Genomic DNA, 15,916 nt, shown 5'->3' with positions numbered 1-15,916 from the left:
TATGTAACTATCACTGTAATTTAAGGTACGTTACAGTACGTCGAAATATATTTATAAAAGCTATAACAATAGAATAGTGTTTCGATCATTTTACATATCCCAACCCATCGGCATTGCCGTCGATCACCATGTGCCTGTGGCGGAGTCTCGCCGACGAAGCAGTTCTATTGTCGCGTCGCACTTGCTGGTTTGTTGTCGTCTGAGGCTTCTAGTGTTAGTATTAGTGCCAGTAGCACGTGTGTCGCGACATCCCGACACGATGTGTGCCTTTGTGCGCTTTAGGGATGATGGAATGAATGTAGTTAGCCATGTCAGTCGATCGTATTAAGAATTTCGCTCCGAAAAATCTCAGGGACTTCAACTCCACAAGTTGGTATGGAGTGCGCTGGGAGGACGAGGAAAACAGCGGATATTTCCGGGCCCGGGGTAAGTATGCTTCTCTATGTAATGTTTCATGGCGTGACTGTTACGGGTATCGACAAGTGCGCATTTCATGTGATTGCCAGCAACCAAAGAAGAGGTCGATGCCTGCACGGAAGGTGAGGACAAGCGCTTTTCTTGCCCTAAAATGCCAGTGTACAGTGATCTGGAAGAAGATTCTTGCCTCAGTCAGGATTCCTACTGAGAGTTGAGGCCCATAAACATCTGTGTATACAAACATCATTGAGTTGCACCTGCATGGTCGGGCAGTTTGCACCTGGCACTTGTAGGCGTGTATGGTAACAATGCGGCCATTTGGCGCCCCTAATTCAGTGCACTATCTGTTTTCTTCCTGACGCTACTACTGGTCCCCGGGAAATGCGCAAAGGGCAGCTTACAGCCACCCTGCTAGCTGCATGGTCCTAGCTAGACCCATTCAGTAGAACATGTCGGGTTAGCTGGTACATTTTAACGATTGTTCAACAATATGCGAGCCGGCAAGACTTGTGTACCGTGGCAAGACCATGTTGCACAAGGAGGAACATGAAAAAAAAGAAAGCTCGGGCGCAGACTACCGATGGTTTATTGAAACCTTTGGACTTGCGAGATGTACGGTCAGGTCGCTTACGTGCGTAAGCGCGTATAGTGACATGCATAGTAATCTCTCCCCAGCCCACACACACAGAATTTATCATAATTAAAGGCACCGTATTATCCAGAAAGCACATGTCCACGCTAAACAGGGTAAGCCAGGAAATTAAAATGCAGTGTGTCCACATGTGGCGTTACTGAGTTGGCACCATAACTCGCAGTTATTTCTAGGCGACACCAGCGTAGTCCGCCATCAGCTATTGAACGAGCAGATGTTCTTGCATGCACTTCCGTGGTCCTCATGGTTTTTTCTTTGTTCTGTATTTTTCCTTTTTGCTCACGCACAGGAGAAGAAGAACAAATTAATTTCAAAGTTGCGGCAAAAGAACGTTGAGGCGACATTCGGAAAAAAGCAGAGGTTCTCTTCCCTGAGGAACCAGACCACAAGACAGAGGAGCTTCTGCAGGAAGTTTCAAGGCCGAGATCAGAAAATGTCAAACTCTGCAAGAATAGAGATGCTAGAAAAAGCTCTGTGCAGCAAGATCTTCGATGCAGCTTTCAGATACAATTTCATCATATCGAGTGTTTTCCAGAGATCTCCCATTCTGCATGAGCGTTTTTCTTCTATGATCACGCAGTCTGATCCTTGATCAGCAGTCCTTCACAGCGCTTATCTAGTCGTCTCCTTATTTGTAATATCTGCTGCTTGCTTTCATCCTAATGTCTTATCTCACTTTTTATTTTCCACCTTCCTCTGCATTGTCCTAAGCTTCCTCAATTATCTGTCAAGTTCCTTCACTAACATGCACGTTCTTTCCCTATAGCTCTGCACTATTAAACATTGAAAGTCCCTTATTCTCCTCTACAATACCTGCTGGGGGAAAGGAAATATTTGCAAATGCAGAATAATTAAAAAATACTGGTCCTAAATTTAATTTATTTCGCTGCTTTTCTACTGTGCGTTTGGGGAGAATGCGAAACCATTGTACGTAGAAGCTGCGCTGATTCAGCGTCTATTCCAAGATACTGAAAGCGCTCTGACTATATAGCAGAGTAAAACGTTGAGGAAATTCTACCCTTCTAGTTTTCATTGCCAGACAAAGTTGTCCCCTAGTGAAGCTATTCAACACTTTAATCTCTGATTCAGTCTAGTGCTGACTTGCAGCTTCTGTCTTCCTGTGACATCTTTGTCCTATCTATATGCTTATAGTGCAGAGGCACACCTACTCTTGGAGTAAACATTCAAGCACGTCACTGTGCACAATCTAGAGGCAGTGCAGCAAGTTGGTCATGTACAGGGTCGTCCTTTTTGAAAGGGAACACGCGAGCGCGTGGCCTGTGCTCTGCGGCGGCTGCCTAGAGCGCCGGTCAGTGGCAGCGAGAGGAAGCACGTCCGCTTTTGGCGTCATCTATTGACGGTCAGAATGACTAGGCATGGCCGATTGGAAGCGCCTACTGGACTCCCTTCCCCGTATTACTGATGCGCAAGGAGTGGGGCCTGCAGCGCGAGCGCGATTTGCTAGCTGCAGGCCCCGCTCCTTGCGCATCAGTAATACGGGGAAGGGAGTCCAGTAGGCGCTTCCAATCGGCCATGCCTAGTCATTTTGACCGTCAAGAGATGACGCCAAAAGCGGACGTGCTTCCTCTTGCTGCCACTGACCGGCGCTCTACGCAGCCGCCGCAGAGCACAGGCCACGCGCTCGCGTGTTCCCTTTCAAAAAGGACGACCCTGTACACGCAAACCTGCACTAGTGCAGCGACACCTGAACATGTGGCTTTGCGTCATCTGATACACACAATATAGGCCTGCGTTGCCCTTAAATCAGCCATGCATTGTCATGTCACATGTATTTATGGGTGGTGCATTCACCACCATGAAGCAAATGAACTGCACTCTTTCCAGCAAAATGAATCTTGATGGCGAAGAATTCGGCACCATTTTGTATCAGTGTCTTCAGATGATGTTTGCAGTGGGAAAATGTTCCGTCATTACAATACATAATGTACAATACACAAATGTCTGTATTGTTCATTTGGCATTTCTTGGTGATCTGTATTCCAGAAAAACGCTGTTGTGAAAAGAGCTCGCGCAGTGACAGTGTTCTGCCCACAAGCTCGGAAAGATGCATAAAGAAGGCACTGCAGCCCTCCGGGAGCGCAGATGCATCAAAAGCAGCACAACAGCCCTTCCGGAGTCCTAGAGGACCAGTGAAGGGCAGCTCAGAAGAAATACTATCCAGCAACTTAAATGAAAATGGCGTACCAAATTTTGGAAAGTCGACAGCTTCTCTGATAGCTTCTCTTCATGAATGTGCTGAAGGACAAGTAAGTATTTCTGTTTTCACACACACTTCTTTGATAGGTTAATGCGGCAGCTTTGTGCTTGTTAATAAACATGGGATAACACGTAGATCCTGTGTCATGCTGTGACAACTTTGTGACTAATTTCCTAATGACCAGTCTTTTTGAGTACTTTCTTCTGCATAACAATGATAAGAAAAACATTTAACATGCAACTTGTTCCAGGTACATTTGTGGAAGGACGTGTACGTTACGGAAGCTGTTCATAACCGCCTCATGGCTGCGAAGACGGACAGCCGATTTGTCCGTGAAGCTGCTGTGCCATTTTTTTCAACGACAACCTTGGCTGGCCACAGTGTGACTCGAACCGGATGATAACTGGCGCAAAGCTGGCGTTGGACAAAACTAAGTACTGCATCTTAACTGGTATGTTTAAATATTTATAGTTAAGTCTTCCATGTGCTAACTTACCTAAAACAAATGGTTAAATCAATAGGGTAATACCCATTATAGTATGTTCCCGATTGTCTTGTCTGCTTAGCCTACACAATTTATTTGCTTCACGGTATACTTATCAGGACATGAAAACACGAGTTGTATGTTTGTTTTATGCTAATCTAATAAAGATTACTTTACCAGACTAAGATTCCACCATTATATGTGCTTTCCTTTTTGACGGATCATATTGTGCTTAATAGCTTGAAAAGCAATACACAAGGAGGCTGCTGGCAGCTTTCAGAATGTCAATGTTGGCCAATTTTTTATTCCGGCTTGATCAAGAACACTTCGTTGCAAATATTGTTGGTTTGCTGTGAGCATTTCTTGTTTTGTGCGTGCGTGCGTGCGTGCGTGTGCGCACGCATGTGTGTGTGCGTGTGTGTGTGTCTTGAAATTTATTTACCTATGTGTGATTGTGTGTCTGTGTGTGTGTGTGTGTTTGTGTGTGTGTGTGTGTGTGTGTGTGCGCGTGCGTGCGTGTGTGTGTGTGTGTGTGTGTGTGTGTGTGTGTGTGTGTGTGTGTGTGTGTGTGCGTGAGTGTGTGTGTCGTGAAATTTATTTACTTATGTGTGATGGGTTCCCAGATTTCTTCAGCGACATTTTGCTACAAGTTACCCTATAGGGGAAACGGACAAAAGAAAAAAAAGCTGATGAACAATATCCTTGCTGCCAAGCTTGCTGACATAACGAAAGTGAGCGCAGCAGGACAGCGACGAAGAAAGCGCCAGCAATCTTGGAGAACATTAAGAAGCAGGTAAAGAACATGTATCTTGAGCGAAATAAAACCTTTTGTGTATTACAGGTGTCTTAGTGTTGCTCACAATGTACATGCGTGCCACTGTGGTGAGCTGCGAGGAGGATCTAGCTGCCCAGCGTGCCTGTATGTAGACTGTATTAGTACCAGCGCTAATAGACCTATTAGCCTGGCCTAATTGGTCTTGTCCAGTTAGCCTAATACAGGCTATTAGTCTAGTCCTATTAGCGTCAACCTATTAGTCGAATACAGGCTATTATTTTCAACCTACTAGCCCGATACAGGCTAATAGTCTAGTCCTATTAGTGTCAACCTATTAGCGTAATACAGGCTATTAGTATCAACCTAATAGCCATATACAGGCTATTAGTCGAGTCCTATTAGTGTCAACCTAATAGCCGAATACAAGCTATTAGTCTAATACCAAAACACTTTATTAGTGTCAATAACCTCATAGGCTATTAGTTTTTGTATTAGAATTTTTGCTAGGGATCTGACAGCATTGACCACTCAGTTCTTCTAGCTCAAAAATTTCCGCGTGACAGGCCGCTCGAGGCACTTTAAGTGTTTTATAATAATACTTTATGTGTATTCGTGGGCTTGTTTCACGCTCGGCAAAACACATTTATGTATTACTTATTCAGCAAGAGAAAGCTGCAGAGCGAATTTTTATGCGAAGCATATTACGAGAGCTCAACCCAGCTCCTCAGGCGCGGCGGTGTCGCCTTCAATACCACGTGACACCGTGACGTCACGACAGAGGAGAAACGGGGCTCCAACTCGCGCCGTCGCTCGCGGCGTCGCGGCGGTATATAAGCAGCTGCGCTTGCCTCTGCTAGACACTAACGAGGTGAGATGCCTCCTGGAGACAGAGCTGCTCGTTGGAATGAGAAGCGAAGGTTGCGGCGTGCTACAGAGACTGATTTTCTAGGTGGCTTTGGCTCAACTCTTGCAAGATGGGCTGGGTGGGAATCGAACCAGGGTCTCCGGAGTGTGAGACGGAGACGCTACCACTGAGCCACGAGTACGATGCTTCAAAGCGGTACAAAAGCGCCTCTAGTGAATGCGGTGTTGCCTTAGAAACGAGCTGTTTCTAAGGCTCAGGCGTGCGTCGCTTGCTCAGGCGCACATTTCGTTGCCGCGCCGAACGCTGCGTTGTTCGACGCTCACCGCGTCCAATGCGGGGCGCGTAGTCGCTGCGCCGTAGCCCATTGTCTTACACCCCTTGGCGTGTCGACGGGAACGCTGTCGCGTTCCACTCTTGAAGGCGAAGCAGAGTAACGCATGAGTTGTTTCTTCGTCTAGCCGAACCAAATATAGCCAAGCAACAGCAGTTCACCAGTGGTTCAACAACTAAAATAAAGGCTAGTATGCTTCGCATCCTGGGCTTAACTTTAGCTAAGCCACAGCCATTTTTTTCATGTTGCTGTACAACTTTCTCATTGACACCTTAAGTCTATTTATAATATTCGAGAAGTTTATTAATTAATACTAGATATACAATTAGGTGGTATGCGTAAAAAACTGGAGGAACACTTAAGCTTCGTCTTTAAGAGTGGACAGCGATAACATCAGAGATCCCTGACTGCTTTTCACGATTCCCGGCAACTGCAGCTTATGTAAACGTAAAGTTTGCCGTAAACGCTGGCCCCGAACGCTATGCAGGAGTGAGTGAGTGAGTGAGTGAGTGAGTGAGTGAGTGAGTGAGTGAGTGAGTGAGTGAGTGAGTGAGTGAGTGAGTGAGTGAGTGAGTGAGTGAGTGAGTGAGTGAGTGAGTGAGTGAGTGAGTGAGTGAGTGAGTGAGTGAGTGAGTGAAATAACTTTATTTCGGTCCAGAGAAGACGCAGAGGAGACCCCGCGCCACCCGGCTAGTCCCTCCGCGAGCACTCAGGAAGGCGAGGGTTTGGTCGTTGACTTCCGGGCTGCTCAAGAGCGCAGCCCATCCTATCCTCGCTGAAGGAGGTGCCAATCACTTCACACTCCCACAACACATGATCCAATGTTGCCCTAGGCGAGTTTCTCGTAAAATGTCACGCTATGCGGTAAAGCCCCTCAATTTTCCAAAAGTAGCGCCATTCTTAGATCTTTCCGCCACCCCGCTCACCCAGGCGCTTCCTCCTCCACTCCTCCTGTCGCCCCAGCCTCCTCCGCTCCCCCATTGGCCAATCTGTGTCACGTGAAAGCGGGCCCCGCGATTTTGTATATTTTTTTCTTTCCGGCGCAGAGCAGGCGCCGCGCTTTTGTATATCTTTTCTTTCCAGCGCGCTGCGACCCCCAATCTTGGGCCTGCGACCCCCATTCTTGGGCCTGCGCGACGAAGTACGGCAGGCGGTTTGAAGGAGCGCGGTAGTTTTATACAATGTGTTAGGGCCGAGTGCTTAATTGCGATGCCGCGCTGCTGCGCCTACGGTTGCCACAACAGACCCAGTGACGGCAAAAAGCTTTTTGTTTTACCATCCGCCGGGCGCAACGCAAAACGAAGAAAAGTGTGGATTCACAAGATCGGGCGGGCTGACTTCGAGCAAGTGGCAAAGAACGCGCGGCTTTGTGAAGTGACACGGCTCCTCCAACCTCTTCTTTTGACGCCCGTGTCAAAACGGGCCCGTGTCCAGTGCATAGGGGGTGCGTTAAAGAACCCCAGCTGCAAAAAAAATTAATCCAGAGCCCCATTATGGCGTGCCTTATGAGATCGTGGTGTTGGGATGTAAAACCCAAGAATCAACTTTTCTTCTGTCTTGTGTGCCTTGACTGTTCCAGTTAACGCAACACTGCTTCCTTGTGAAAACTTACAACGCAAAAGAATACAGACGCACGTAGTATACAGAGATAAAATTAGCACTTCAACAAAAGTGTCGCTGGTGCCAATGAGGGAGGGGGATAATTATTTTCTGAACCTCTTTCCAGTTGCCCCATCAAGTTCCTTCTTTCTTTTCTATCAAATTCTAACCATTTGCACTGTAATAAATAAATAACGATTTCATATGCTGGTACGTTGTTAAAATTATCTATACCGCCTATGTGTGAAAACGTTGCTCATGGCCACCACAACCTGTCCATGAGCTACGTACATCTGTAAAAGGCGCGGAACAGAAACGGCCCTGCTGCCAGGCATTGCTGACCGCAGACAGTCGGAATCTCTCACGCGCCGGCCGAACAAAAGCATCCTGCCAGTACGTAAATTAACCTACGAAACCACGTGCACATACTTTCGCGCTGTCAAAACCTGAAACTCTGGTAATTACTCGCGTGTCTGAGCACACCGCGTGCTTGTGTCGTGTTTCAGCAACACGAACTTTCAACGTGCGCGCGCTTTACGCCTTAAATACGCCTTGAATAATGGTGCTTTTCTCTATTTCTTCCGCAAATCCGACACGACATTCTTAAGGCCAATTACCGACTGACAAAGCAAGATCTAGATTGAAAAAACTGCTCCGCAGGACTCGAACGAACTTTTCCGCGGATTTCCTCCCGTAGCGTGTTAGCCGTCGTCTGCTACGGCAGGCCCACCACCAGTGGCGCCACCGTCGAGGCCGCGCCGAGCGGAAGAGGAGGGAAGTGAATGGCGCTAATTTGGGAGATTGAGGGGCTTTAATGCGGTGGAGGCGAGTGCCATCTGGAGATGTTGCAAGGAGACGGGAGCGCCGCTCCATGGCGTCCGAGATAAGCGCGCGCGGATGCACCGGCTGGTGCGCGCACATCTTGGAGGCCATGACCGCCGTATGAGTGGTAGAAAAGCTGAAAAATGGGTTTCTTCATGAGTTTTCGCGTAACAGAATTGTTTTTTCGTATACTCAAATTGCACTGCGGCGCTATACTGTGTGTAGATTGTGTTTAGATAGTACTTTACGGTTTTTCTGACGCATGTTACTTTCAGACGTTCAATTAGTTCAGTAACGACTTCGCTTTGCCAAGCGACGTCCGACGCCATTTTTTTTTTTTTTGCGACACGGGCCCCTTGACGCTATCGCGTTAATAATTTGGGTATCTCCAAGTGACGGCAAAGGTATTATCTTGGTTCGTTCCAGCTAAGAACGTGTTTCCAAGAACGTGATTCCAAGAACGTGTTTTATATGCGTTTTCCTTAAGCTAATTCTTTCTTGTTTACTGTGAAAGGATTCCGTAAGCCTGCTTGGAAGGATTACGGTATGGCATGGCATGGCAAGAACTTCATTTTGATCCAAAGAAACTAGGGCTCGAGGGCAAAAGCCCCCAGGCTAAGTCAGTGGCTCCGCCAACGTAGGTACCGGTAGGCCAAAGGCTTTCCCGGTGTCGTGAGCTCTCCGGACGGCCAGGAGTTGATCGTGGAGGACTTCGCTGGATATGCACCGACTCCAGTCCTCCTCACTGTTGAGATCCGAGGCCCTTTGTTTGGGGCGCAGCCAGAACATATGATCAAATCGACACGGAATGTGTCCACAACATTTACATACCGCGGGAAAATCCTGGTCCATTTTGTTAAGCACAAAAGGTGTGGGAAAAGATTTAGTTTGAATCACTCTTAATGTCACTGCCTAAGCTTGGTTGAGCCTTTGATGGGGGGATAAAAAAGCTCCTGCTGTCCCTATAGTGTGAGGTGATCTCGTGAAAAGTACTAAGTGGGTCTTTGTAGGAGACGCAATCATCCTGTAGCAGTTCCTGATCTGATGCGCGGCATATGAGATCTCGCACAGCAGAGTGAGCTTGCTCGTTAGGATTGCAGCCACTGGGGCTGACCGAGTGGCCCTGAGGAACCGGAAATCAGACTAGGTGTGAGCTATCCAGCTGCTCTTAATTATAAGTATTAAGCCTGTGCATAAGTAACTTGTCTGCTTCCACTGAGACGAAGCTGGCTGAGTAGTTCCTAACAGCTATACGACAATCGGAGAAAGTCGTGGAGCTTCTCATTGTAATTGCAAGTGCTATGCTTGCTTCTTCGGCGGCATGAATTGAGCTCGTTCTTCGTGACGCCGCGCTTATTAATTTACCGTTTCAATCGACCACGGCAATAGCGTAGCGGTTGCCCGATCCATAACTAGTTGCATCGATAAAAAGAGCTGAGCTTTGTTGTTAGTGCAGTTTACCCACAATTAATTTGGCCCTGGCGTCCCTACTGCCCTTGCTGTGGACAGGATGAATATTTCTAGGTATGGGGTCCACAAATAATTGTCTCCACCTCCTTGGGTGGTTTGAACTTAGAGGCGACTCCTCCTCGAGCCAGTACTCCAACATCATCTAGAATTTCGCACCCTGGCTTAGTTTTGGAGAGTCTTGCAATTTGTGACACGGAATGCGCCTCAATGAGCTAATCTGCAATGTTATCAAGTCCTAACTTGTTGAGGAGTTCGGTACTCGTTCCGTGTAGGAGTCCCTGATCCCTTTTGAGTCCGGAGCGTATAAGTGCGTTTAACTTAGCCTTCTCTGCTTTCCCGCAGTTCAGGTATGATGCAATGTACGTGACATGACTAATCAAGAATGCCTGATATGCTCTGATGAGATTGTCCTCCTTGAGGGCTGCATTTCGATTTGAGACCCTGCCCAGGAGCTTTAAAGTACTTTTGGCCTGCTTTGTGAGATGGTTTAGGGCAGTAGCATTACAGCTCCTTGCGTCAGTGAGAAGACCCAGAATTTTAATTGTGTCTGCTCTCGGTATAACCCGTCCTGTGTTGTCTGTGATTTTAATTGGCAGAGTTTCTAAAGGCGCAAGGTTCTTAACATCCTGTCTTCCCTGTCTAAAGAGCAGCAGCTCAGCTTTATTAGGTGATAGCCTGAGCCCGCTGCCCTTAGGGAAGGATTCTGTGGCGTCTACGGCTGCCTGTAGTGTCTGCTCTAGTGCTGCGATTGCTGCGACCCACATTGTGATATCGTCAGCGTATATCGCGTGCCCCAAGCTCGGGATTTTGGACAATTCCTCCTAGAGCCTGTGCATGGCAATGTTAAAGAGGAGCGGTGACAATACCGACCCTTGTGGTGTGCCATTTTTGCCTAAATTGTATGGACCGCCTGTGACTACACTGAGTTTGACTCGAGCAGTCCAATTAGCTAGAAAGGGCCTCTCATAATTTTGAAAATTGCTTCGCTGGTTCAAGGTTGAGATTTAATGTAGGGTGTGTTTATGTGCCATCGTATGAAATGCTTTGATAAGATCCAGGAGGCCCTTTACATCCCTGCTAGGGCAGTCAATAATAGCACGTTTGATCATGAGCATGGCGTCCTGTGTGGATAATGCGTCCCGAAAACTTATGACATCATGCCTGAAAAGCTCATGGTTTTCTATATATTCTACTATCCTGTTATGAATAGCATGTTCGGCTACCTTGCCAATACATGATGTAATTGATATTGGCCTGAGGTTCTCCTTTGTTAGTGGTTTGCCGGGTTTCGGTATAAACGTCACCTTGGCATCCCTCCATTCCGGTGGGGCCGTGCCGGATCTCCAGTGACTGTTAATTTTGACCGTGATTATGTCTATGCCATCATCGTCCGGGTTTCGCAAAAGCTTATTTGTGATACCATCCAGACCCGGGGCAGATCTGCCATTTACATTAAAGAGTACGTGCCTTGTCTCAGCTGCAGTGAAGTCACTGTCCAAGTCCGGTTGCGATATTCCGGGGTAAGGTTCGCTTATTTCTTCTTTGTTCTGATGTTCATTTTTAAGTGGCAGGTACCGGCGTACGAGCTCGCTTGCGACCTCTCTTGCTACCCGCCCTATAGTTACATGCTTATTGGCGAGTGTGTTTATGGCGAGGTTTGTAGTACCTCTGGAGAGCTTGTCATCAGGGAGGTTCTTTAAGACATTCCACTTGCCTCCTGAGCGCAATCTGCCGTCTGTTTGTGAGCAGGCTTCGTCCTATTGTTGACGTGGGAGTTGAGCTCCGTAAGTTTTAATATCACGATTAACTTGGGCGATCTTGGCTCTAAGTCTTCCATTAAGTCTGTTAGTCTTCCATCAGGTTAGACGGGAATTCTTCGCCTCCAGCATGTGAGCAAGCTTGGAGTCTATTTTTGGGACTTCGATTTCTGTCGAGACTGCTGTAGTAGCTTTCTTAATTGTTGCTTTTATTTGATCTAAAAGCTCCTCATAAGAATCGCCATCTATGCTGGTTTCCTTACGCAACTTAAGAAAGAGATCCCAGTCCAAGTAGTCATATTTCCTTAGTGGTGGTGGTTGCGTCGGTAAGATGACCTCAGTAATGAACAATCACTTCCTAAATTCTCCTGCAGAATATCCCACAAGCCTTCAATTCCCCGAAGGAATGTTAGATCCTGAGTTGTATCTCTGGTAGTGGAGGTACCAGTTCCCGTGGGGAAGTTAGCTTCTGTAATAAGAGCAAATTTTAACTCACTGGCCGAGGTTGCTAAATTAGTACCTTTGACGCTCTGATGACCATAGCCCCATTCTTTGTTGGGAGCGTTGAAGTCCCCAGCAACTACGAGTGGGGCTGTATCTGCCTTATTGGAAATGCGACCCAAGAGGGCCTTAAAATCCCTTTTCCTATCTGCCGGAGAGCTATAAACGTTAGGTATAAACACGTTAGCTGCTTTTTTTTCTTCAGGACAAGTTCGATCATTTGTGCTCCTAGACAAACCTTGTACTTGGGAAGCTCGTGAGTTTCATAGGAAGTACCCTTTCTAACCAAAGTCGCTATTCCCCGACCTCCTGCAAAGATCAAGGTTTCGGAGCTGTAACCCGGTAGAGAGATATCCTCCTTAGCTAGGGTTTCTTTAGTTTGGCCGATCAATGAGCTGCTGCACGGGAGCCTTGCGCTTTCAGAAACTCGCACAACTCCGCTGCCAGATTTTAATGTTATTGCTGTCGTTTGCAGCCATTACGATACCATTGGTTGAGTACCCAAATCCCTTGTCTGCGCTCGGGCTACCGTTTGTGCCTCCCTGGACTGCCGATGCAGCCGCTGCGTTTGCCTTTGCCTTAACTTCCAGCCTTTCTAGTTGACCAACTCTAGCATATAGATTAGTGATTTTTGCCAGAGGCCTGTCTATTGTTGCTAACCTTGTGGATATTCTCACTTTTTTGGATTTGGGGAGTGCGTCACTCTCTCCCATCTTCCCTGGCTCAGTGGTTTCTAAATATTCCTCCTACGTTTCACTAATGGCAACAGGGTGGGGAGGGGGGGGGGGCTTTACGTTGGGGTTTGTCGGCCAACGGTTTTGGAGCCATTGTATCCATCTGACTATGGCGTGTTTCGGACCCTTCTTTAAAGTATTTGAAAGCTTATCTGAGCTCAGACAGTTCTTGCCTCAATTTCCAATTTTCGGATTCTAATGCCAATATTCGAGGATTTGGCTCACGTTCCCGCTGTGCCCTACCGTTAGTACTCCTAGACCTTGCCCTTGTCGGTTGTCCTGGTTTCCCACGACCTCTGTTCTTGACTCGGTCGGTCCATGTTGCTCTTGGGGTCGACTATGAACGGGACCTCGGTATTCCTCCGGGCCCTTGGGGTTGCGAGTTGACACCAGAAGATTCTCCGAGCTGGGTTGTCCTCTGGATCGAGAACGCCCCCTGGAGCCGGAGCGCCCTCGTGAGCTGGAGCGCTCTCTCGTGCGAGAGCGCAAGTTGGCGTCATTTTCTTGCATCATCCATTTGCGCTGTGAATCGTCGCTATCGTGAATGTCGTTGGCCACCTGTGTATAGCGCTCTTGCTGTCGTTGGCGCCTTCGACGCGTTTGCCTCACGATATATACTGCATCTAGAACCTTCCACTGCACTTTCGGTCCCCAGTTGAGTGCCCGCCTCCGCATATTGCACGCTTGGGATCACATTGATGATCCTCAAGTGGGGAAGTGATTCCACAGCACCTACACTTTCTAACGCTTCCTGGATTAGGACACACGTCGGATCTATGTGCGATTTCACCACAACCGTAGCACACATCTATCTGTCTTCGGTAGAGATTACAGGACATGAGTACGTTACCACAAATAACGTGGTTTGGCACTCTTTGTCCATCAAAAAGTACCACCGCCGTTGTAGTTTGCTTGATCCGACACACCTCGACGAGGCCCGGATTTCGATGATTGACGAAAAGGGTGTTCAGTTCCGCGTCGCTAATGTCCAGGTCTATACCGCGAACGACCCCCTTGCATGTATCTTCTCGTGCTGCGGTGTATGCCGCCACTTCGAAGGATCCATCCTTCGTATGGATCTTGCGTACCTTGGCGTAAGCTCTCGCGTTTTCTTCCCCCGGAGTCGACACCACCAAAATGTTTGGACAGCCGTTCGGACAGTACGTGTCCTCCGTCAATTATCTTGATGTAATCCCCCGGTAGCATCGGGATCATAGAGGCGGTAGCGACGCGCTTAAGCACGTTCTGCGAGGTGGCCGTGCGGCGACTACCCTTCCCGCCATGGTTGGTATACTTTATAGCCACACATTTTCTTCCAGCGGCTAATGCACGTCTCCTTCAGCGAGTGATGGCTGTAATCCATGCGATATCTTCCTCCAAGGTGATCTCCATATCTTCAACAGCTAAGCCGGAGGACATGCCTACACTCCGTCGTGCGCGCGACGCCTAGGCCTACAGCGCGAGTTAGGAGCTAGCACCTTTTCTACGTGTCATGCAGAAAACCATTTGCAAAGAGCCAAAAAACGGAACCACCGGCAAAAAATGGGCATTCACATAATACTTGTCATAGGGCGCGTCGATCGACACCAGGTTCTCAGGGGTGGCACAAAAATTTCGGCACAAAAACATTGATGGAAGCGGGATCCAATGTTTGCACGACCGCACTAGTCGGCTTCTTCTTCCTCCCGGAATTAGGGGTGGCGAAAGTATTTAAGTATTGTGATATGATATGTCGTTATTACAGTGCTAGGATGAACCGTTAGTTTATGCCACATCAGCTGTTCAGTGTGTGTGTGTGTGCGTGTGTGTGTGTGTGTGTGTGTGCGCGTGTTTGTGTGCGTGTGTGTGTGTGTGTGTGCGTGTGTGTGTGTGTGCGTGTGTGCGTGTGTGTGCGTGCGTGCGTGCGTGCGCGTGTGTGTGTGTGTGTGTGTGTGTGTGTGTGTGTGTGTGTGTGTGTGTGTGTGTGTGTGTGTGTGTGTGATGTGTGGTGATTAGGTTTTCTGATTTGGCGCTTCATTTATTCATCAGTTTTATATGCTGGTTCATTCAACCATTCGCACTGAGCCATTCTAAGCTATATAATGGAGCGGTCATTCACAACAGTTAGATTGCGCTCTTCTTAAATACTGTCTTCCCGTTATGCACAGAAGCTATGAAAATCAAGTTTTCCACATCAAAGGACAACTACGGCGATTTCTCGATGTCAAAAATCAAAGGTAAACAGTCCGCAGATATCTGTTTAGTCTGGATAAACTTAAGTAAAGAAAAAAGTTTATCCAACTAAATTTTATATCGCTTTGAAAAATCGTCCCTTTCGGAGCCCCCCTCGGCTCAACCTTTAGGGGCAAGATGGCGTAAGATGCCGCAAGGTGCGCTCCGAAAAATTAGGTTTTCGAACATAAAACAAATTTAGGTTGCAGTTTTTGTGTTCCTTAATAAAAGTGATTGTATGCTGGATGCTTTCGCGGAAGAAGTATACGACGTATTAAGTAAACGGGCACATAGGTCAATGACCGCCTGTGGACGTATAGTGTTAGATGATGATGACCATGATGAAAAACTTTATCCCTCTTTAAAGGGAATGGGGCAATGGAATAGAGGGTGGGGGTGGCCTCCTTTATCCTCTCAGCCCACTCCAGGATGGCCTCCTGAAGATCGGGCCTGGAGCTGCGCAAGGCAGCCTCCCACTGCTCCTCACTAGATATTAGTTGCTTGAGTAAAGGGGGAAGGGGGTGCTTCGGGCACCCCCACATGATGTGGTTTAAGTCTGCTTTGGGAGAGATGCAGAATTTACAAGAGGGAGAAAGGTAAATGGCGGGATGAATGCGCTGGAGGAGGTAAGGAGACGGAAAGGTGCGAGTTATATTGTTAGAATCCTAAGATAATACTAACGACCGGTCATGTAGCCGCGCACTGCACGCGCTAAGGATATATATATATATATATATATATATATATATATATATATATATATATATATATATATAGTGTGTGTGTGTGAAAAATTCCCTTGAAGTAAGAATGGTTCCCGAGAGGATTGCTTCTAATTTTTGATACTTTTAAAAGATGAGGGCATATAAGATAGTCGCCGCGCTTACCGAGAGGACCGCGTCCGCACGAGACTAAACCAGGCGCCTTACTGAGTCATGTACTTCAGTGGCCAGCCCAAAGCCCCTTGTTCAGCCGGCCGGGTGCAGATCATGTGCGTTCCGATCGCCCAAGGCTGCGCGGACACTATTTAGTTTGAGTCGAGCGAACTCGAGTGGCTCTAGAAACTAGGAAAAGCTTAAG

Source organism: Dermacentor albipictus, chromosome 4 (genome assembly GCF_038994185.2).
Source record: "Dermacentor albipictus isolate Rhodes 1998 colony chromosome 4, USDA_Dalb.pri_finalv2, whole genome shotgun sequence".
Taxonomy (NCBI): Eukaryota; Metazoa; Arthropoda; class Arachnida; order Ixodida; family Ixodidae; genus Dermacentor; species Dermacentor albipictus.
This window is presented reverse-complemented; position numbering follows the sequence as displayed.